The 23381-nt window shown below is 44.5% G+C and overlaps 1 protein-coding gene across 1 annotated transcript in view; it reads right to left on the reverse strand.

The window, feature by feature from the left end:
* The window catches only part of MYLK (myosin light chain kinase), a 268738-nt gene extending 247926 nt beyond the window's left edge, over nucleotides 1-20812 (reverse strand). Inside the window, exon 1 of the mRNA XM_058555934.1 lies at nucleotides 20629-20812. The gene's annotated coding sequence lies outside the window, so the exon portion shown is untranslated. The remainder of the gene's footprint in view (nucleotides 1-20628) is intronic.
* Between the last annotated feature and the right edge of the window lie 2569 nt (nucleotides 20813-23381).

Consider the following 23381-nt stretch of genomic DNA (forward strand, 5'->3'; position numbering starts at 1 on the left):
CACTCACATAGTCTCCAATACCTGCTAACTTCACAATACTCCAATCCTTCCCCTTGCTGGCTCTCCTGCAATCTCCAGCCAGGTCCAGGCCCTGGCCTCATATCTGTATTGCAGACCCACCATCCTCCCTATCGCTGGTGTTCCCCAGACTCCAATCCATCCTGCCTGTCACTGCCAGGTCAAGCTTCCTAGTTCACAGGTCTCATTATGTGAACTGTGCTGCTCAGCAATATTTGATGACTCTCCATTAACTAATAACCTCTAAACTCCCAACCTGCAACAAGGCCCTGGCATTCTAGCCTTATTCTACTATGGCCCCATGGAAACACAGAAAGTCTTTGCTATAGTCAAACCAGGTTACTCCTTACTCCTAACACGACACACACCTCCCATCTCCATACCCTTTCCTCCTCCACAGGTACTCCTGGGTGGACAAAGGCCAAGCCACAGGTCTTAGCAGTTCAGCATATGACCAGAAGCTGGTCCGAAAACTTCATCCTTGAGAGAGACAACATTCAAGGCCTCCTGTAGACACTCAGCAGTGCTATGTCAGCACAGAGAGCACCTACTCCTGCTCATTTGTTCATCCATTTATTCACTCTCTAAGGCACTTGCTAAGTACATCTTATGCGCTAGATAATCTGTCAGGGGCTGCTAAGGAGGTAAGATGACAAGACCCTACCCTGAAGAAACTCAATTAGTGAAAGAGTGAGATAGAAGAATACTCACAATTCACGTTAAGTCCTGGTCTGAAGGTGGCAGTATCAGAAATGTCACTCAAGGTTCAGCCCAGATTGAGGCTGGTGAGAGTGCAGCAGGATCCCTCTGGCATTTTTAAAACATGGCCTCAAATCTTCGACACTCCTCTCACTGAGGTAGGGGGAAATCTATGCTCCCTCCCCCTTGACTATGGGCAGGTTTGCGACTGTTTTGACCAACAGAACATGGTGAAAGTGACACTATGTGACTTCTGAGGTCAGGTAATAAAAGACCAGACAGGTTCCACCTGGCTTTCATGGAATGCTCATTCTCCAAACGCTCATTCTGGGGACATTCCTTCTCAGCACCCTGCCACCATGTTGTGAGGAAGCCCAAGCCACATGGAGAGGCCACACATGGGCACTCTGGCCACATGTGTCCTGGCTGAGCCCAGCCTTCAAGTCATCTCAGCATAGGTACCAGACTGGAAGTAAAGAAGGCTCCAAACGATTCCAGCTCCTAGCCATTCGAGTTACCTGAGCCATTCAGGTCTTCACGAGCCATCCCCACCATGTCCTGTTCAAATTCCTGACCCATAATAAATAATAATCTCTGTTATTATTATTACGCTGAGCATAATAATGTTGTTTTATGCTGCAAAGTTTGGGGGTGTTTTGTTACCAGCAATGGATAACTGGAACAATTCCACAATCCCCTCAAAAGCAGGGTGCTGGCAGTCTAGGCTGGGGGCCCAGAGCCAACAAAGAGTGATGCCCCTCCAAGATTATAACTGGTACATCCCTTTAAAATTTTACTCCATTTATCAAGTTACAATACCTTCATTTATTCAACATTTACAAATATGTATTGAGAGCCTAGTATATGGCAGTCACTGTTTTAGTACTGGAGGAAAATCTCTGCCCTCCAGGAGCTTACCATCTAGTGGAGAAAAGAGACAATGATGGAGACAAGTAAGTAAAATGTAAACCATGTTGGACAGGGGTTAAGAATAAGGAGAAAAACTAAAGGCAGGACATAAAATATCAGAGGCAGGGTTGAAATTTTAGAGGGTGCCCAGGAAAGGCCTCATGGAGAAGGTGACTTGAATAAAGTTTGTTGGAAAGGCCTAGGATGGGAAATACTGGATCCCTTTGGCTGTCCCCTCCTAAGCACCCTTCTCATGTCAGCTGCTCACACCCCATCACCTAGACAGACCTCACAACAATCCTTAGGGTCAAGGACCTTGGGATTTTCTAAAACGTCAATGCTCAAATAAGGTCTCACTCCCTCATCTTTCAGTGGGGAAACCGAAGCCATGGTGTTCCAACTGGCCTAAGACTCAACATGACATCTGCATAGCTGCCCAGTCCTTGCTCTTCCTCCCACTCTCCAATGAATACTAGAAAACCACTTTCTCTCAGTAACTAAGTTCTTTCTCCCTTGGCTGCATCATTCGAGCCAGATATAGCTGATCCTCCACCTCTGTCACTAGACATAGTCTAAGACCAATCCCCAGGGTGGGTGGGGTGGGGGAGCCCAAGAATAGAAGCAGCACTGGCCCTACACAACTGCCAGCATTCCCACCAGTGCCACTACCACTGCCCATAACACCGCCATCAAGAACCCCTCCACAACGCAGTCTTTGATACAGAAAACAGACGTTTTCCATTTTCTCTTCTTAGCCCGACTGTTGTGGGTTGAATTGTGGCCTCCAAAAAATCATGTTGAAGCCCTAGCCGCTCCCCCCAACCTGTGAATATGACTTTATTCAGAAATAGGGTCTTTGCAAGTTCAGATGAGGTTGTACTGGAGTAGGGTGGGTCCTAATCAAAAGACTGGTGTCCTTACAATAAGAGAGAAATTTGGACACATACACAGAGAGAACCCCATGTGAACATACACAGACACAGAGGAGAGAAGGCCATGTGAAGATGGAGGGAGAGACTGGAGTGATGCCTGTACAAGCCAAGCAACCCCAAGGATGGCCAGCAAACCGTCAGAAGCTAAAAAAGACAAAGGAGTCTTCCCTAGAGCCTTCAGAGGGAGCATGGCCCTGCCGACATCTTGATTTCAGACTTCTAGCCTCCAGAACTGTGAAAGAATAAATTTCTGTTGTTTTAAGCCACCCCATTTGTGGTCCTTTGTTACAACAGCCCTAAGAAACTAGTACACCCTCATAAAAAGTCTAGACCCACCCATGGTCCACATACACAGTCTTTCTCCCTGCAATCCCAGGTCCAGAGCTCAGAAGCAGCTCCTGCCTCCCCCAGCACTACTCCTTCATATCTACCTACAGTGCGCATGCAAAGACCTCCCACAGAGCTCTGCAGAAAGCAGGTGAGAAGTCAGCCATTCCTAGAGTTTTCCATACAATTTGCCAACCAGCTTGGTCTATGCCTTGCTGTAGGCACAACCTATTTTATAAGGTTTGGCTCCAACCAGTCTAGGATCCGTTGGTCTTTTTACCTTCATTAAGAATGACTGATGGACGCTCTGATGGGCTGAGAAGTCACCGGTAAGTATGTCTTGACATGAGTGCAGCCATGTTTGGCCGCTCCATTGACCTACAGCCACCAGCACAAAAAGAAATGCAAAAGCTGCTTTCTGTGTGGTGGGAACTGGCCTTTTCCCGGGAACTGGCCTTTCTCTCACGGAGGGAGTTGCAAGTTGTAACATTTCAAGGCTCTTGGAGCGTCGTAGCACGGGATGGACTGGCCATCTGTGCCGGGCTGGGACGATAACCAAAGAGAACAATGCACGTACACAACTACTGGGCTGGGACGTTAGCCAGGGGGCTCAGTGCACGTACGCCACTGATAACCATTTTGTGCATGGGAACACTAAATGCTTGCTCTGCAAACTCTGTAATTGCTTACTCTGAAAATTACTGATGGTATAAAAACTGCTGAAAACTGGGCCCCAGAGAGAGTTCCACCTGTGAAATGGACGCCTTGCCCAGGACGTGTGATACTTGCCCAGCTGTGTCGATTGACAGGACTCTCCTGGCAGTGGGGCATGGATGTTGTGAGTAATTAATTTACTGTGAAGTAATTGATCTGATGTGTTCTCTTTTCGGTCAACCTGGCGTTTCTCTTTCCGGTTGATTTGTGTCATTTCCCTTCAGTCGATCTGGTGTTTCCCTTCCGATCGATCTGATGTTTTTCCCTCTTATTATATGACCTATTCGGATCTGCTGCTATCTCAGCCAATGTGGATGTTTTCGCTTTCCAGTTGAGCTGGTGTTTTTTCCCTCTTATTATTTGACCTATTCGGATCTGTTTGTGGACTATCGCCTTTACTATCCTCTATATAATAAAATATACCTTCAGTCCATTTGTTTGGGGTAGAAAGTTTCTTTTACGTCTCCGATCGAATCCCCAAACCTCTCATAACAAAGTACCACCCACGAGAGATGGATCACTCTCATGGGTCTAGTCGCAGCCTGTTAAATGGAAATCATCCCACTAAAAGGCTATTTGGCAATATGGAACAAAAGCAAAAAAAGAGGATCATACCTTTCCACCTGGTAATGCTGTTCTTGGAATATAATCCAAGGAAATGACACAACAGAAAAAATAAACCATTTCAACAAAGATAATTATAGCAGTGTTACTCATAATAGTGGAACAAAAACTGGAAACATTAATTGCAGAACAGTTAAAAGAGAACATTGTAATAATTCCCAACACTTCCTGAGCCCTTACTATGTGGCAGGCACTATGCCAATTGCTTCATTTGGATTATCTTGTTTAACCTTCACAAAAACCTTATGATATAGCTGTATTATCCCTGTTTTAAAGAAACAAGGTCACACAGCTAGGAAGTGGCAAGTGACCCTTATTTTATGCCCTCTGCTTAGTTAGAGTAGTGACTTTACTGTGGCCATGCAAAATTGGGCAAGTTCTTTTCAACTTCCCTAAGCCTCTAAAATGGGAACAAGGATAACCTCATAAGATTGACAAAGATTAAATGCAAAATGTGTGAAAATATGAAGTGAACTATAAACCATTATCCAAATGAAAAGTACTCACAGCCACTCAATGAGAACTCTATCTCATGCAGCAAGAGTCTAACTGTAGGCTATTTTGCATGCCAAGCTGAACAGTTAGAATATTATCTTTTATGTAGCAGAGGATTAAGATTGTTTTTTAACCAGAGGTGTTGCAAGCAGATCTGTGTTTTAAGGTACAATAATATAAATCATCTCAGTGTGACAAAATTAGAATTTTGTCTAATCCTTGATCTTCAACAAGTTTTATGAACTCTCCAGTAAAAGCCTCAGTCTGGGGCCAGCCTGGTGGCACAGTGGTTAAGTTCATGTGCTCCACTTCAGCAGCCCGGGATTCACAGGTTCGGATCCCAGGTGCAGACCTACATGCCACTCGTCAAGCCATGCTGTGGCAGGCATCCCACATATAAAATAGAGGGAGATGGGCACAGATGTTAGCTCAGGGCTAACCTTTCTCAAAAAAAAAAAAGCCTTGGTCTGATTCTTCCAGAAAGTGAGCAGGGTGGGCCTGGAAGCAGCACTTTCCTTAACTCACTGACTTTCTGCAGGAAAGGCAGGGGCCTCATCCTCTTACAGCTGTACCCAGGAGTCTGGAACCTTGGCAAGAGCAAAGCAGAGACCCCAGAGTGCACAAAGAGTGGGGGCATTCTGATGGCATTCAGAGAGAGACTCTCCTCACCCTTCCCTCACTGGTTGTAAGTATGGTATAAATATGTTCTGCAAGCAGTGAGAGCCCATACACATATAAAGGAGAGTTACTGTTGCCAGGTCTTAGGGGCCTGCACCATGAAATCTTAGGTAATTATGCAAGAGAAAGTAGGGCTGGGGGTTAATGTAACCCTTACAATGCTGGGACGTCGTGCACATCTCCATTTTAGAAATGAGTGAACGGAAGTTCAGAGTAGTTAAATAATTTCCCAGGGTCACTCATCTAATAAGTTGCTGAGCCAGGATTCAAATCCAGGTCTGCTGGCTGCAAAGCCCAGACCCTTCCCATCAGCTATGCAACAGCTCTCCCAATCATTGAGGAAAAGTAGCTGAGATGGACTCCACAATCTGCCTATACACAATCTGCCCGCCTCACCATGTAGTGATGGCACCATGTGGTCAACACACAGCTGACCACAGACATGAAGGTCAGGCGTGCTCATGTTCAGGATCCAGACAGGCTTGGCCCTCCTGCTCCACCTCTCCCACACACAGGCACACCCCTCTGTAAAAGGAGACCACGGCCCTGGAAAGGGCTCAGTTAAGCCCTTTTAGACCATCAGCACTGGGCTGGCATCTGCACGCCTGAGTTCTTGGGCCTGGCAGCCATTGTACCAACCACAACCCGCAGGAAAAGGATAAAGTAATTAGAAAGCAGCGCCCCACAGACCAAACTTAAGTCATGTTTCCAAAATAGGCTCCAAAATTAAAGATCAGCCTATGCCTACAGTGACAGCACTTGGTCCCAACTCCTCCACACAACCCCCACTTCCTCTGGGCCCCTAAGGGGACCATAAAGGGAATTCAGCAGATGCACCACCGATATGCACAGTTGTTTCCATCCAGCTACAAATGTTTACTAGCCATCCACTATATGCTTGATGAGAGATAAGAGGTGGTACTGTCGTGGTCTTGCTCCGGAGAAGCTAACAGCTCAGTGACAACACAAGCTAAGAAACAAAGACAGGGCCAGGTACAGACCAGATGCTCTAAACTAAGTGGAGTTTATCTAGGGATTGCAAAGCTGGTTCAACATTTGAAAATCAATCAATGTAGTTCACCACATTAACAGACTAAAGCAGTGATGGGCAAACTATGGCAAAATCCATTCTGTTGTCTATTTGTAAATAAAGTTTTATTGAAACACAGCCATGCCCCTTCATTTACATATTATCTACGGCTGCTTTCATGCTATAATGGCAGAGCTGAATACTTTTTTGTGTGTGTATGTGAGGAAGATTGGCCATGAGCTAACATCTGTTGCCAATCTTCCTCTATTTTGTACATGGGACGCCACCACAGCATGGCTTGATGAGCAGTACGTCTGAGCCCAGGATCTGAACCCACGAACCCCGGGCCACCAAAGTGGACCATACGAACTTAGCCACTATGCTGCCACCAGGCCGGCCCCCAGACCTGAATACTTTTAACAGAGATGGTATAGCCTGCAAAGTTAAAAACATTTACTATTGGCTCTTTTCAGAAAAGTGTGCCCACCCTTGCTCTAAACTATTGAAGGAGAGCCCTTTCACCCATAAAACTGCAGCAACTCCAACTGCTTCTACTCTCTGCTCTAGAGACCAAGGTGGGAGGTAGATGAGCACTAGGGTGCCAGACCATCAGGGCTGGAAGACCAGCCACTGCCTTCCATAAGAAAAGCAGTCCATGGTATGACTTCTGCTCCTTGCTCACACTGGTCCCACCCCCAGGCAGAAGCCTCAGTGCTCTCTCTGGAAGAATCTGGCACAGGCTTTTACTAGAGCTTTCATAATAAACGCTTGGAGGTAGAAACTCTGGTTCTACACCTCCATGTTCCCCTTCCCAACCCAAGTGCCCCAGTAAAGGAGAACCCTGGAGGTCTCAAATCAATGATCTAAGCTTCCACTTTAGCAAACTAGTAAAGGAAGAGCAAATTAATCAAAGTAAGCAGAAGAAAAATAATAAAGAGAAGAGAAGAAACCAATGAAATTGAAAATAGAAAAATAATAGAGAAAAATCAATGAAACCAAAAGCTGGTTCTTTGAAAAGATCAATGAAGTTGACAAACCTATAGCCAGAAAAACAGAGAGCAAAAAAGATACAAACTATAAATATCAGGAATGAAAGAGGAGACATCACTACAATCCCTAAAGACATTAAATGGATAATAAGTAAATATTATAAATAATATTTTCCCATAAATTCTAAATTTTAGATGAAATAAACAAATTACCCCCAAAATACAAACTATCAAAAATCACTCAAGAAGAAACAAATAACCTGGATAGCCCTATATTTATTAAAGAATTTAATTTGTAGTTAAAACCCATCCCACAAAAAAACTCCAGGTTCAAGTGGCTTCACTGGCAAATTCAACCAAAAATTTAAAGAACAAATATTAACAATCTTATACAAACTCTTCCAAAAAACAGAAGAGATGGGAACACTTCCCAGCTCATTTTATGAGGCAACCAATACCCTAATACCAAAATCAGACAAAGATATTACAAGAAGAGAGAACTAGACTAATATCTTTCATGAGCATAAACACAAAAAAAACCTCAACAAAATGTTAGCAAATTGAATCTAGCAATATATAAAAAGATTAATATAATATCATGACCAAGTGGAGTTTATTCCTGGAATGTAAGGCTGGTTATACATTCAAAAATCAATTAATACAGGGGGCCGACCCCGTGGCTTAGCGGTTAAGTGTGCGCGCTCCGCTATTGGCGGCCCGGGTTCGGATCCCAGGCGTGCACCGATGCACCGTTTCTCCCGCCACGCTGAGGCGGCGTCCCACATACAGCAACTAAAAGGATGTGCAACTATGACATACAACTATCTACTGGGGCTTTGGGGAAAAAAAGGAGGAGGACAGGCAATAGATGTTAGCTCAGAGCCGGTCTTCCTCAGCAAAAAGAGGAGGATTGGCATGGATGTTAGCTCAGAGCTGATCTTCCTCACAAAAAAAAATAATCAATTAATACAATTCAGCGTACCGATAGACTAAAGCAAGGGTCAGTAAACTATGCCATCTGTTTTTGTAAATAAAGGCAAAAGGCTGAAACACAGCCACGTCCATTCATTTATTTATTACCTATGGTTGCTTTCATGCTACAATGGCGGAGGTGAGTCGTTGAGTAGAGACCTTATGAGAGTTGAGTAGAGAGTTGAATAGAGATCTTATGGCCCACAAAGCCTAAAATATTTACAGTCTGGCTGCTATGATGTGAATGTTTGTGTCTTCCCAAAATTCATATGTTGAAATCTTAACCCCTAAAGATGATGGTATGAGGAGGTGGGACCTTTCGAAAGTGCTTATGTTATGAGGGTGGAGCCCTCATGAATGGGATTACAGTCTTATAAAAAGGCTCCAGAGAGACCACCAAACCCCTTCTACCATGTGAGGACACAGCAAGAAGGTGCTCCCTCTGAACCAGGAAGAGGCCTCTCACCTAAATGTCAGCATGCTAGCACCTTAACCTTGGACTTCCCAGCCTCCAGGAATGGAATAAATTTTTGTTGTTTACAAGCTACACAGTATGTGGTTTTCGTTATTGCAGCCTGGACAGGCTAAGACTCTTGCCCTTTACGAAAAAGTTTGCCAACTCATGGACAAAAGAAAAAAAAATATGATCATCTCAATAGATCCGAAAAAATCACTTGAAAAAAAAATCATTATCCATTCATGACAAAAAATTTCAGCAAACTAGAAGTGGAAGGGAATTTCCTCAAACTGATAAGGGACATCTATAAAAATTTTACAGCTAACATCAAATATAATGGTATGAGACTAAATGCTTGAACTCTAAGATTGGAAATAAGGAAATAATATCCATTTTCACCACTCCTATTTAACATCATATTGGAGATCCTAACCAGCAGAATAAGGCAAAAGTAAACAAATAAAAATCAAATTGGATTGACAATAAAACTGTCTTTATTCACAGATGACATGATTATCGATATAGAAAATTCCAAAAAATCTACAAAAGAGCTACTAGAACTAATAAATGAGTTTAGAAAGGTCACAAGATATAAGATCAATACACAAAAATCAATTGTTAAAAAAAAAAAACCTCAGGAACCAGCCTTGATGCATAGTGGTTAAAGTTTGGCGTGCTCTGCTTCAGCGGCCCAGGTTTGGTTCCTGGGCACGGAACCACATCACTCATTTGTCAGTAGCCATGCTATGGGGGCAGCTCACATAGAAGAACTAGAAGGACTTACAACTAGGATATACAACTAGGTATTGGGGCTTTGGGGAGGGAAAAAAGAGGAAGATTGGCAACAGATATTAGCTCAGGCTGAATCTTTCCCAGCAAAAAAAAAAAAAAATACTCAAGGAAACAGTTAAGAAGCAGAGGAGAACTGAAAACTGATTCTATATTCTAGCCTCCTAAATTATTTAAATTACATATTTTTATTTGTTGGTTAACTGCTAATAATTATATACTAATTATATTAATTTCCAAATTCTGTAGGTACATACTTTGCTGCACTTTATTCTGATTTAAATTTTTAAAAAACCCATTAAAATAACAAATTGTTTTTATATATACTAGCAATGAAGAATTTAAAAACAGAATTCTACTAAAAGTGCCATTTACAAATTGCACCAAAAATTATGAAATACATAGCTATAAACCTAGCAAAATACGTTCAACATTTATATCCTAAAACTATAAAACATTAATGAAGAAATAAAAGAAGACCTAAATAAATGTGGAAATATAGTTTATTTATGTATTGGAAGATCCAATATTATTAAGATGTCTATTCTCCCCAAACTGATCTACAGATTCAATACCAAACCAATCAAACTTCCAGCAGGATTTTATGTAGAAACCAATAAGATGATTCTGAAATATATATGAAAGGCAAAGATCTAGAACAGCCAAAACAATTTTGAAAAGGAAGAACTAAGTTGAAGGACTCATACTACCTGATTTTGCAACTTACAATAAAGCTATAATAATCAATAGTGTGGTATTGCTAAAAAGATAAACAAAAAGCCAATGGAACAGAATAGTCAGAAATAGACCCACATATATGCCCAACTGATTTTCAACAAAGATTCAAAAGCAATTCACTAGGGGAAGGATAGTCTTTTCACTGTGGTGCTAGAATAATTGGACTTTTATACACAAAAAAGAACCTGTATCTATACCTTGCATCATGTACAAAAAATAACTTAAAATGGATCAGACCTAGGGTCCGGCCCCATGGCTTAGCGGTTAAGTGCGCGCGCTCCGCTACTGGCGGCCCAGGTTCGGATCCCGAGTGCGCACCGATGCACCACTTGTTGGGCCATGCTGAGGCAGTGTCCCACATACAGCAACTAAGAAGGATGTGCAACTACGTCATATAACTATCTACTGGGGCTTTGGGGAGAAAAAGGGGAAAAAAAGCAGGAGGATTGGCAATAGATGTTAGCTCAGGGCCGGTCTTCCTTAGCAAAAAGAGTAGGATTGGCATGGATGTTAGCTCAGGGCTGATCTTCCTCACTAAATAAATAAATAAATAAATAAATAAATAAATAAAGTTTTTAAAAAAATGGATCAGACCTAAATATAAAACCTAAAACTATAAAACATTGCAAAGAAAGAATGGAGAAAATCTTAATGACCTCATATTAGGTAAATATTTCTTAGCTATAACACCAAAAGTATACATTTTAAAAATTAATAAATTGGACTTCATTAAAATTAAAAACTTCTTCTTTGCAATAACAAATACTGTTAAAAGAATGAAAAGACAAGTCATAGACAGTGAGGAAATATTTGCCAAACATGTACCTGATAAAAGACTCATGTCCAGAATATAAAAAGAATTATATCTCAAATCTCAACCATAAGGAAAAAAATCCAATAAAACGGGCAAAAGATTTAAACAGATACTTCACCAAAGAAGATATATAGATGGTAAATAAGCCAAATAACAAAGATGCTCAACATCATAAGTTATTAAGGAAATATAAATTAAAGCCATAATGATAAAACTATACCTATTAGAATATCTAAGATTTTAAAAAATCTGACAAATACAAAGTGCTGACAAGGATGTGGAAACTATAACTCTCATACCTTGCTAGTAGGCATGCATAACAGCACAGCCACTTGTGCAAAACAGTTTGGCATTTTATTATAATACACTTACCATACCACCCAGCAATCCTACTCCTAGCTATTTACCCAAGTGAAGTGAAAATCTATATTCACATAAAAACCTGTACATTAATATTTAGAGTGAATCATGCATTATCACCCCAAACTGGAAACAACCCAAATATGCTTCAATTGGTGAATAAACACATTGTGGTACATCATACAATGAAATAATACTCAGCAACAAAAAGGAATGGCCAACTGATACACTCAACATGGATGAATCTCACACACATTGTGCTGAGTGAAAGAAGGCAAACTAAAAAGGCTACAAACCATGTGACTCCATTTATATGACATTCTGAAAGAGGCAAAATCATAGGGACAGAAAACAGATCAGTGGTTGACTGAAGATCAAGAGTTGACTACAAAAGTGTACAAGGCAATTCTTTTGGGTGATAGAACTGTTCTGTATCTTGATTGTGGTAGTGCTTGTATGACTCTATATGTCTGTCAAAATTCAGAATTGTACACTAAAATGGGTGAATTTCACTGTATGTAAATTATGCCTCAATTTTTCTTTAATGAGAAATAAAAAATGTCTTCAAAAAGATTCCATCATGATGCAGCATTGAAAAGTTATTGTGTACTTAATGCCTACCACTTGTCAAGCAATGGAATCAAAAGGCAGTAGAAACTGCCAAATTTATCAGAATAAAGCATAAACTTTTCAAAGCTAGGAGAAGTTTGTATTACTGACACTTTGCAATACATGTCAGTTGGGTACTGAACAATAATTTTTTCAAAGCTTCCAGTTAACTTTCAGAAGAATATACTTAACTTTTATTTATTTATTTTTGTGAGGAGATCAGCCCTGTGCTAACATCTGCCTATCCTCCTCTTTTTTTGCTGAGGAAGACTGGCCCTGGGCTAACATCCATGAGCATCTTCCTCCACTTTATATGGGACGCTGCCACAGCATGGCTTGCCAAGCAGTGCGTCAGTGCGCGCCCGGGATCCGAACTGGCGAACCCCGGGCTGGGCCGCCGCAGTGGAGCGCACGCACTTAACCGCTTGCGCCACCGGGCCGGCCCCAAGATACTTAACTTTTAGCAACATTGTTTACCTACAGGAAAACCAGAACTATAAGTGTAACCTAAAGGAAATGTAGACAAAACTTTGATATACTTTAATATTCCTCAGAATTATTTTGTCAATCCTAAAAGGGTTAAAGATGTCAAAATCATGGGCATGTACAAAATTTGCAAAGGAAAGCAAAGGCAGTTCATAGTTTGATCTCACTTATGACCATAAATGCAAAAAAAACCCAATAAAATATTACAATCAAAGCCAACAGGGTATTTTTAAACAACTATACATCAAGACCAAGTATTTACCCAAGAATTTATCCCAGGAATTCAAGGATGGGTCAACATTCAAAAATCATGAGCACAGATTATGGAAAACAGCATTTCATCTCGAAATTACGTGTAACTCTGATAGACAAACACAATTCAACGGGATCTTAATAAGGGCCAGCAGGGTGGTGCAGCGTTAAGTTCACGCACTCTGCTTTGGCGGCCCAGGGTTCTCCAGTTCGGATCCTGGGCGCAGACCTACTCACCGCTCATCAAGCCATGCTGAGGCGGCGTCCCACACAGAAGAGCTACAACTCTACAACTATGATATACAACTATGTACCGGCGCTTTGGGGAGAAAAAAGAAAAAGAGGAAGATTGGCAACAGACGTTAGCGCACGGCCAATCTTCCTCAAAAACAAAAAAGGATCTTAATATTTTGATTATGATAATGGAGAAGTGTTATACAATTTTACAAATAAAGGTATACTGTAATTTAGAAAATTTTAAAGGGCCGGCCCTGTGGCGTACCAGTTAAGTGAGAGCGCACCGCTGCAGGAGACCCGGGTTCGGATCCCGGGGGTACACTGAGGCACCGCTTGTCAGGCCATGCTGTGGCGGCATCCCATATAAAGTGGAGGAAGATAGGCACAGATGTTAGCCCAGGGCCAGTCCTCCTCAGCAAAAAGAGGAGGATTGGCATGGATGTTAACTCAGCGCTGATCTTCCTCACAAAAAAAGAGAAAAAATTTTCTAAAGTTGTGTATACTAAAGGAAGTGCTTTTTTCCTGAGAAACTATAAAGTGATATGAATCTTACAGCCTATGGTAACTTGGAATCAAGAAAATATGGAATGTCATCTCCTTTTACCACACAACTATCACCTTTACTTTTTTCTCTTAAGCTAGCCTGAGTCGGTTTCTGCCAATTTTAAAAAATCCTTCCTAACACAAATCACAGAAATAACAAAAAATCAACCAAGATTGATTCCCAAATCTAACTGACACAAGAAACACCTGGGGAGCTTTGTACAAACAGAGATTTCCTGACCCCATCTGGGTAGTCTGTGCTGGGGACTGGGGAGGCATGGATTATTTTGCAAAGAAGGCTCCAAGAGGGATTTTGTTATTAGCTGGTTCTGGAACCACTGCTACGAGGAAATAGAGGCATTAGGCATGTCCTTCCCTTGAAGTTTTTTCAATGCAGTTACAGGTATAAAATTTTAGCATGAAAAAAATGAAACAAAAGATAATATTCCATAATAATATGACTTGTCACCATCAAAAGAATTTTGTAGGGACAAAAGAATTTGCTACAGAAGTTCAAACAAGGACGACAACTTGAAGCTAAGGAGGTCAGAGGCAGCCTCTCTGTTGGGGCAGTGCCTGACAGCTATTAGGAACTTAAGTCATTCCCTGAACAAATACTTAAGGAAAGAAGGACTGGTCAGTCAAAGAGGCAAGTGAAGAATATTCTAGGAGAGAATAAACTCATAGTCCAAGGCAGGTAGACAGGAAAGTGTAAGTCGGGTTCAGGAACAGTAAATTAACAACTCTTATTGGCTTGGAGGTCAGATTATGAAAGCCCTTGAACTTCAGGTTAAGGTTGTCCTGTGAGAAGCAGGAAGCCACTGAAGGTTTCTGAAGGTGGAGTGACACAGTTAGACTAGGCTTTAAGATTAATAAAGCAATCAAGTGTTAAATGTATTTGTGCCACAGAGAGGCCAGAGTTAATACTCCAAGTGTGAGCTAGTGAAGGCCTGGTCAGGAGCAACAGCAATATGAAAGTTAAAGCAAGAGATTCTGTCTGGGATAACCAGAACGCCCACAGGAGGAGGGGCTGAGCAGCTGTGGTCATCTATGACCAGCTGGTGCCCTAGGTGGCTGCCCAATGTCAACACAAAGCCCAAGAACGCCCTAAAACAGCACTGGTTGAAACGCCATGGGGTAAAATCAGTAGCACTTGCTTTAATTGTATCATGTCCCCCATGAGGCCCTACTGTGAAGACAGAGCTCTGGGCAGTAAAGAGAGGCAAATTACAGGTATGGGCTGTGTTCCTCGAGGTGCACTGAAACAACCTGTTGCCTCCTCATCAACATACTCATTTCCACAGTGTTAGCAATTGAATGACTACAAAAATGATCACTCTGCTGACACTAATACGAAAATATCAATTGGCAACTTAACCTGGATAATGGGGAAAGGTAGGAATAGGTCCATTTTAGGCATGTTCTATGAACAGACTTAGTACTTAGCTGGAAAATGCATAAATTTAGGAGAAAAATTAGGATGAGGTTACACCCAAGCATAAAGAAAACATAACTGAAGTGAGGCAAATGAATGGAAAGTGCCTTCTTATGTAGCAGCAGATGGGAAACCCCTCAGAATCTTCTGTTGAGCACTTCCATTCACCCCATTAGCCAGTCTTTCAACCCAGATGTCCGAGCACCTGTGGTGGGTCAGGCCCTGGGCTAAGGACACAAAGACGAACCATGGCCTTTGCCCTCAGGAGCTTGTGGCCCAGTGGGACACCACGCCTCACAACTGTATCACAAGTAGAGGTTACCGAGCCCTTGTCCACCTGCCCACAGCCTCCTCAGGGAAGCAGAGAAGAGGTTCTTCTCCCCATTTACAGATGCACATGCAGAGCCCTGGAGCTGACTCCAAACCTTGGCCTCTTCCTGGCTTTTCACACAGCCTTAGACAACATTCCATCTAGACTAGCCCCAGAAAAGGAGAATAACACTCCTGCCAGGGTCAGTGGAGACGGCCAGACCTTGAACTGTTCATAAGGGAGAAAATTCCTGTGATGGATGGTGCATTCCAGAGTCAAAGTAGACCCAGAATACAGTGTCAGCCACGGGTATTGAGTCTGGATATTAGGTGGGATGGGGACTAGGACTTTAAGAGTAGGTAGAATTCGTGTGGGCAGATACAAGGTACCTGGAGGCAGACAGATGGCAGTGATCACAGTCAGGCCAGATAAAGGGAGGAACATTCATCCCTGCTCCTCAGGGACCCTCAGACTAAAGAGGACAGCCTTCAAGGACTCTGCAGAAACGGGTGGAGCAGATGATGGAACCAATTTGCATTCGTTCCTCTGGCCTAGGTCAGGCCTTCCCACTCCCATCACCATCCTCCATCAGGGTCAGGTCACAAGAACTCTGGCTGTTTCCGGTCCTGCTCCCCAATCTTTTGGCCTCTTAGACCAGGGTTTCCACCTCAGTCTAACGCAGGTGTCAGGTGGACTGGTCTCCCGCAGCCCTAAGGCCTGCCATTCCAGAACCCGGAAAGGAGCTACAGTAAATGGAGCATGAGAAAGAACACAGTGCCCTGGGAACCCACAAGTCTTCCGTGGAACTGGGCTTTCACTCCAGCTGTAGATTTCCTTCTCATTATTTTTGATCTAGTATAAAATTAAAACAAAACTGTTCCAGGAATATTCTAAGCAGCAGAAGGAAAACAGGCCTGGAATGAAAACCACCCCCAAAATAAATCTCAGGACAAGCAGGCCTGCATGGTTGAGAGCTCACCGCAGGGTCAAAGGTACTGAACCAGGTTCCAACGAAGGAGCTGAGAGCTTCTGGAGCCAGTGCCCACCCTCCCTCCTCCTCATCTTTCAGGCCTGTCCTGACCACTCAAGCCCCTGAATTTCTTGCCACCCTTGAGTCCCTTAATTGAGTCTGTACCACAGAACTTGTCCTTGTTTTCTAATTACTTCACACATGTTAGCTGTTTCCCCATACAGACCCCAAATCTCTTGAGCATACGGCCTTAGTTTCATAATCCTCCACAGGGCTAGAAGGAGCGTCTGTAACTACTGTTTGTTGGCTGATATACAGGTCATTCCACAGAGAGAGAGAACACTACCCAATATGTATGGTAATAGCTTTCCTTCTTCTGTGTCTTTTTATATTCACACTTTCATTTAATTTTTAGAAGCAGCTTCATTGCCATATGAGGAAACTGAAGTCACTCATAGAGGTTAAATATCACACCCAAGAACCTCCAGCCATCAGTGAACGGGATGGCTCTGAACCCCAGTTAAACACCAAAGACCACATTCTACCCTCGCACGGCTTCCTCCTGCCAGAAGTCTGAAGGACAGCTACTCTCTACCAGAAATCTCAATCTCTGAAAACAAAAAAAAGATAAATAGCATCCTCAACTATGAAAGCTCAAAAACTGTAGGTGTTTGATTCCCAAAAGATCATAAGAAATAACTCATAATGTCCTGCATTAACAAATCAGCAAATTAACAAATCCATCAGATCTGGGGGCCCAGAGTTGGGGGCGGAAATCAAGAAGCAGAGCTGAAAGAAAAGGAAATCCTCTCCTCATCCTGTTTCTTTTATCTCCAGAGGGCTCTGCACTCAGGACTCAAGGAAAGAGAGGAGGGGAGAAAGGGAGATGGAAGTTCCAACAGTGGGGGGATGGGACAACACTGGGAAATTCGAGAAGCCAGATCTACACAGAAATTCCCACAGTTCCCCAGTGGGGTGTCCACTGTGAGCATTCACCCTCAGACACCAAGGGACAGTGGCAAGAGACAATGAGAAGAAAGTAGTGTGAGCATTTGGAAATCCAGCCTGGTCCCTATGAGCTGCAAACAGGGAGCAATTCTTACTGGCCCCCCTCCTGCCCCAGCCCCGCTGGACTAGCTGTCACTGTCCATGTCACAAAGGCTGCTGCCCTGGCACACCAGGGACACACAAGGCAGGAAGGACACATCTGCGGGTCCGTAGTGACAAACAGCGAGGTCCACCTACCTTGAGATTGTAAGGGGAACTGCATTTGCTCAACCTGTTGGCTTAAAACAAACGGAGAAGTGTGAAGCCAAAACTCAATAGACAGAATTCATCTGCGGAACAGCACAGTGGGAGAGGTGAGTGGCTGCCACAGCAGACCCCGGTCCCTGCTTGTGGGGCAGGAGGCTGGGGGAGTAAAGGGAAGGAGACAGAAGTCACATAGCACGGAGCCCTATCCTAGTGACATCTGCAATGTCCTCACTCTGAATTGCTGCTGGATGGTTCCTTGATTTGAGCCCAGATGCCACCCAAGTGTCCACTGGTATGTTTTCCATGCAGATAGTCCAACCTTGGGCCCTCTGGGTGCACTCTCTGTCAATCAGAGGAAAATGACACAAGAGTCAAGTTGGGCGAGGACAATGTCTTCTGTTGGGAAAGGTTACTTTCTAAGAGTTGTTCTCTAAATTCTACTACATTTATAGAAAGGATAGGACAGGAAGCTTTTAAGAATGAACAATTTCCCAACATGCGTGTATTGGTTTGAACTGGGGTAAGGGCAGTTAGCTAGGCATCCAAGTGGCCTTGATGTTATTTCCAGAATATCAAGAAGTGTTGTTCTCAGAAAGACACTAAATAAGACTCCACATGTTCATGGGGGTCTCTGGACCCCTATCCCCAGGCTGGGTTGCATTCTCAAATTGCTACCCCCCGAACCTCTTAAAAGGCAAAGAGCCAATAAACCAACTAGTTCTGTTTCACAGACTCTAGATTCACGTTTTGGGAGAAAAGCAAGGGGTCATTCTTGTAGGCACTGAGTAGACAGTGACCCCTGATCATTCACAATCTATTCCTCTGAGGCTGGCCAAGACCTCCCCAGCGGAGACCAAGACTCCTCTCCCACCTTTGGCCCCACACAGGCCTCTCTCCTCTCAGCACCACCTGGGCCACACTCCTTTTCTGACAAGCCTTCCTAGCAGACTCCCCTGCAACTGCCAGCCAGAGGGCCCTGCCCTTTAGTGACTACGCTAGTCTGTCTAAGCTCCAGGAAGCAGGGGGATCCACCTGACCTTACCAATTAGACCAGAAAGTTCCCAAGGGCCTAGCGTGCTCTGTCATGTCCCTCGAGATCTGGCCCCTGGGGAAACAGTCTCCTGATGAGAGGGTCAGCAAACCTCATACAAAGAAAAACTGCTCCAAGGCCCGGGCTACCCGCCTCCTCAGCCAGCCAGTGACCACACAAAAGAAACCAAATGCACATATCCTTCACCACTGTGGGGTGGTTCTCCAAGCTAAGGCCTAGCGGTCTGTGAGGACCAGCATCCTTTACATCATTAGTGAATGAAGGGATAGACATGCAAATCCTGGTGAAAAGGCTCTTGTGCAAATCCCCAGAGTACCCAACACCCAATCCAGCATCCGACATCCAATACCCACTCCCGCCCGAGGCCAACTGCCCAGGCTCCTACTTGCTCTGGCTCAAGTCTCTTGGTCCACTGAAGGTAGGAGACGAAGGGGCAAGCTCACTCTGGGCACCAGGAGAGAACATTCCACACTGGCCTAGGGCTCTGTGATACCAGCAGCATCACCCTCCACAGTCCCCGCAGTGTGCAGCGAAGGGAAAGAGACTAAGACAGGATCACAGAAGACAGAAGGGAAGGAGAGCAAGAATTTAAGAGGAAAGAAAGGAGATAGTAGAGGGGAAGAGGGAAAGAAAGTGAGTAAAACAAAACAAAACCCCAAAATACCTTTCAGGAACCCAATAAGGTTACCAGAAGCACCTCCACTTCTCCCAGAGACTTGCACTGTGGATACCTGATGCTTTGAAGTATGGAGGGGTTCCCAAAATGGTCCTCTCAAGCCTCCCATTTGGAAATAATTTATTGACAAGTTGTGCACTTTAACAAAAGGGATTCCACTAAGGCAGGGAGAACCTATAGCCCCACTTGGAAGGGGGATGTGGCTCTAGAGCAGGCACCCGAAAGCTGGCCCGGGGCTCAGGGATGACGGACATTGCACATACTCTGCTCTTTGCACCTGGGGAGAGGAGGGATGGTGAAAACCATAGTGCCTGAGGCCTGGCACTATGCCCACCGTCCAGGTGTACCCCCACCCCACCCCGCTCCCTGAATTGCAACATGGATTTTTACCCCTTCTAGGCCACAAAGGAGTTGGGTCTTCCTCCTTCAGGTTATGATATAGAGGGTGCAACCCCCAACCAGAAAAGATCCTAGAAAACCTCTCCCCATCAGCCTATCTTCGCACTTGCAATACCACTCCTAAAAGTTCAGTGTTTTGGGTCTTGAAGGGTGTTAGTAGCCACAAGTTCCAGGGAGGGCTCTCCCTCAACCATTGACAGATAACACCTCCTGGGAATTAGTTTATCCAAAACTTTCCAACCGCGATGATCTTCGAACAAGGGTCCCTCAACCTTGGCACCCCAGTAGAAGCGACGCAGGCAGAGCAGGAGCGGGGCCTCACTGAGGAGCTGGGAGTGAGTGCCAGACTGCAACTCCCGACGGCCCAGTTTCGCTTGGGACCCCGCGGCCGCCTTCACCGCCCTACCTTCCTGGACTCACATTTGGCCTGGGAGGACCTTCACGTGGCACCTCCGCCCATGCTACTGCCGTCACCCATCACCGAGTCCTTCTGCAAGGGGCTAGGGAGCTGAGAGAAGAGCGCACTTCTCTTCTCTGGGGGCTAGCGGCAATTTGCAGCCCTCAAATCAAAGACACCCCCTTCAGACGATGCCTATAGAGACAAGTGCATCACTTGTCCCCAAGCACTTCGCCTCCCCAGAAGAAAACCCGGGCTACCTGGAGCTGCTGGGGTCGTCCTCTTACGCATCCCCCCCGCCGACCCCCGCTCCCGCCCCCGCCCAAACTCCTCGCCGCACGTAAGAGCCCCTCTCCAACCGGGGGGGGCAGGCTTCCGAGGGAGGGTCCTGACCCCGACCCCCCTCCTCCGAGAGTGACTCCAGGGGCCGCGCCGGGACAAAAGCGTGGGGCGGGCTCACTCACCCGCGCGGTGAAGGCAGCCCGGGAGCCGAGGCACCGCGCTCGGCGGGGACGCCCCGACTGCGGGCGCGCAGCGCGGGCTCAGCGTTCACTCCGCCGCTGCTGCCGAGCGGGCGGCGCGGGGAGCCGGCGAGGCGCGTCCCGGGCGGGGCGGGGCGGGACAGGGGCGAGCGGCCCGGCGACAGAGCGAGCAAGTGGCAGAGCGAGGGGCGAACGCGCGTGAGGGCGAGCGGCGGAGAGCGCGGCGCCCCGGGTCCCCACTCCAACTGCAGACTCCGGCTCTCACGCGCTGGTTTGCATGTCGTTTGCATAGCGCTCAGGGAATGGACCTGCCGTCCTTCCCGCCACGCCCACCCGTTCTCCTCCCGGGAGCCCAGACGCAGAAACCGGAGCGGAACCCAGCGCCGGACGCGGGTCCACCTCCCCCCTCCCCCGCACGGTCCCGACTCCTCGCACACCGCGCTGGTGGTGGTCGGGGTGTTTTCTCCAGTTGTTTTTTTGTATTTTCCCTTGGAAGACCACTCAATGCAGGACAAAAGAGAACCACACACCGGGAAAACTCTAGACTTGAAAATTAATTTTCTTTTTCTTTGATGTGGCTATTAAAATGGACAATGAATCGAGTAGATCCCCCAAATGAATACATTTTGTTTTTTGGACCAAGTATCGTCCAAAACTTAACCCGCTCGCTTTCAAAATTAGAAACAAAACGTGCAGTTTTGTTCAGTAAATGAAGAAAGACAAAACTGTATAGGCAGGATAATGTCGTCCTTAAAAATGCGGGTTCTGGAGTTGAGAACCCTACCCCTCACTTTCTAGCTGCAAAATTTTGAGCAAGTTACTTACGACCTCTGCTACTCGGTTTTCTTATCTCTAAAATGAGGATAATCCAGATGCCTCAGGGATGTGCAGGTAAAGCGCTTAGGACAGAGTTTAACATACGGTCAACGTGCAAGTATGATCTACGTCCACTTAACCGAGAGGCGACGAGACCACGGTGAGGCAAGCGGCAGGGAGAAGGGGGGAAGCGGCTGTAGAAAGCACAGAGAGAACTCCCTAAAATTAGAGACAGTCGCTGGAAGGTTCAGACCAGGGTTTCCCACCCAACTCTGCTGTCAGGCTAACCAGACCCAGCTCTGAGAAAGCATTTCTGTATTTTCTTCCTCCCAAGAAGATCCAACCTTGAATGCAATTTAAAACGTTATCTTGGGAATGTTCTGGAGAAATATAAAATGTTCAATTCAGCCACTTCTTTAATTAAAAAAAAAAAAAGAATTAAAATGTAAAGGAAGCGAAGTCTGTTCTATGGTGGGAAAAGTTCCAGATTGGAAGACCTGGGTGTTAAAGCTGGTTCTGGGACTAGCTTTGTGGAGCGTGCATGGGTCACTCGCTGTCTCTGGACCTCAATTTTCTGATCTGTAAAATGAGGAGGCTCCGTGGGATGTTTTTTTCAGGCATCTTCCAGCTTTGAAACTTTAGCCCCAGGGTTCCTCTGACAGCTTCCCTTTGTTGTGTGTTAAGAGTCTCTGATTGGTTTGGAGGGTACCCACAAAGCCCTTTTAAAATTCTTTTTTCTTTTTTTTTATTTGGCTTGCCTAATATTTAGTTTGCCCTTGACTGAGCTATTTTTATTTTGTAGAGTTTCCTGATCTCTTCACTTGGACGCTTTCCTTTTTTTAAAATTGTTTATTCCAGGTAAAGGAGTACTTGTTATGCTTCTTATTGTAAAATAAAACACAAGCACAGAAAGCCACACAAAACAAATATATAGACTGGTGAATTATTATGAGGCAAACATCGATGTAGTCACCACTTACATCAAGAAACAGAACTCTGCCAGCCACTCCAGAGGTCTCTCCATGTGCCCCATTTCAATCACAGCCCCCCATCACCCTCCTCCCAAAAGTAACCTCTAGCCTTTTATATAATCATTTTTGCTAGTTTCTTTACAGTGTTGTCTCCCAAGAGTGCATCTTGCCTATTTTTTGAAAACTTGATGTGACCTTTTAAGTCTTTTGTTGCAATTATCTGTTCAAGAACTTAGGCCTTTTGACCTGGGGAGTTTCACAGTCTGGGAATTGCACTTTCAGAGGACAGTTCAGCATATTCTCTGTCCTCTGCATTTCCTGCTAATTGGCAGCCAGTCAGAGGCTTCATCAGACTGAGGTTCAACCCCTTTGGCGAGACTATAGGCGGTGGTGTGTTCTTTCATCAAGAGGAACATGATGTCTGGTTTTGCTCTTTTTTGAGGTTAGCAGCTGCTGATGCTTCAATTCCTATGTCCATGAATTAATTGAGAGTTGCAAAATGATATTTTAATTGTATTACTTTGTTTTTATTTATTAGCTGAATAAGTTTATAAGGAGATGCTTCCTCTCATCTACTGTTTAGTTACCATAAGTTCATATAGGAAAGTCTGGATAAATATTCGCTTCTTTGTTTTAATTTACCCAGTTTTTAAGATAATGAATTGGTTCTCTGTCATCCTCAGAAGGTGACTTTTTAGGTTTCCTAGTGTCGTTATAAATTCATGGATATAAATACATTTGATGGGTTTCAATCTATTGCAATTCTAATTTTCATGAAAGCTCAAATTGTCCCATCTTTGTCCAGTAGGTAACTTCTTGGTACCTGATATGACAAAATGTCCCAAGCTCATCTTGTAAATTTGCTGCTTCAGACCTGAAATCAGCCATTTCTCCAAGAAGCTCTAGTTTCTTTTATTAATATTTCAAGATGACAATATGGGCAGTAGG

The sequence above is a fragment of the Diceros bicornis genome, chromosome 15 (assembly GCF_020826845.1).
Source record: "Diceros bicornis minor isolate mBicDic1 chromosome 15, mDicBic1.mat.cur, whole genome shotgun sequence".
NCBI lineage: Eukaryota > Metazoa > Chordata > Mammalia > Perissodactyla > Rhinocerotidae > Diceros > Diceros bicornis.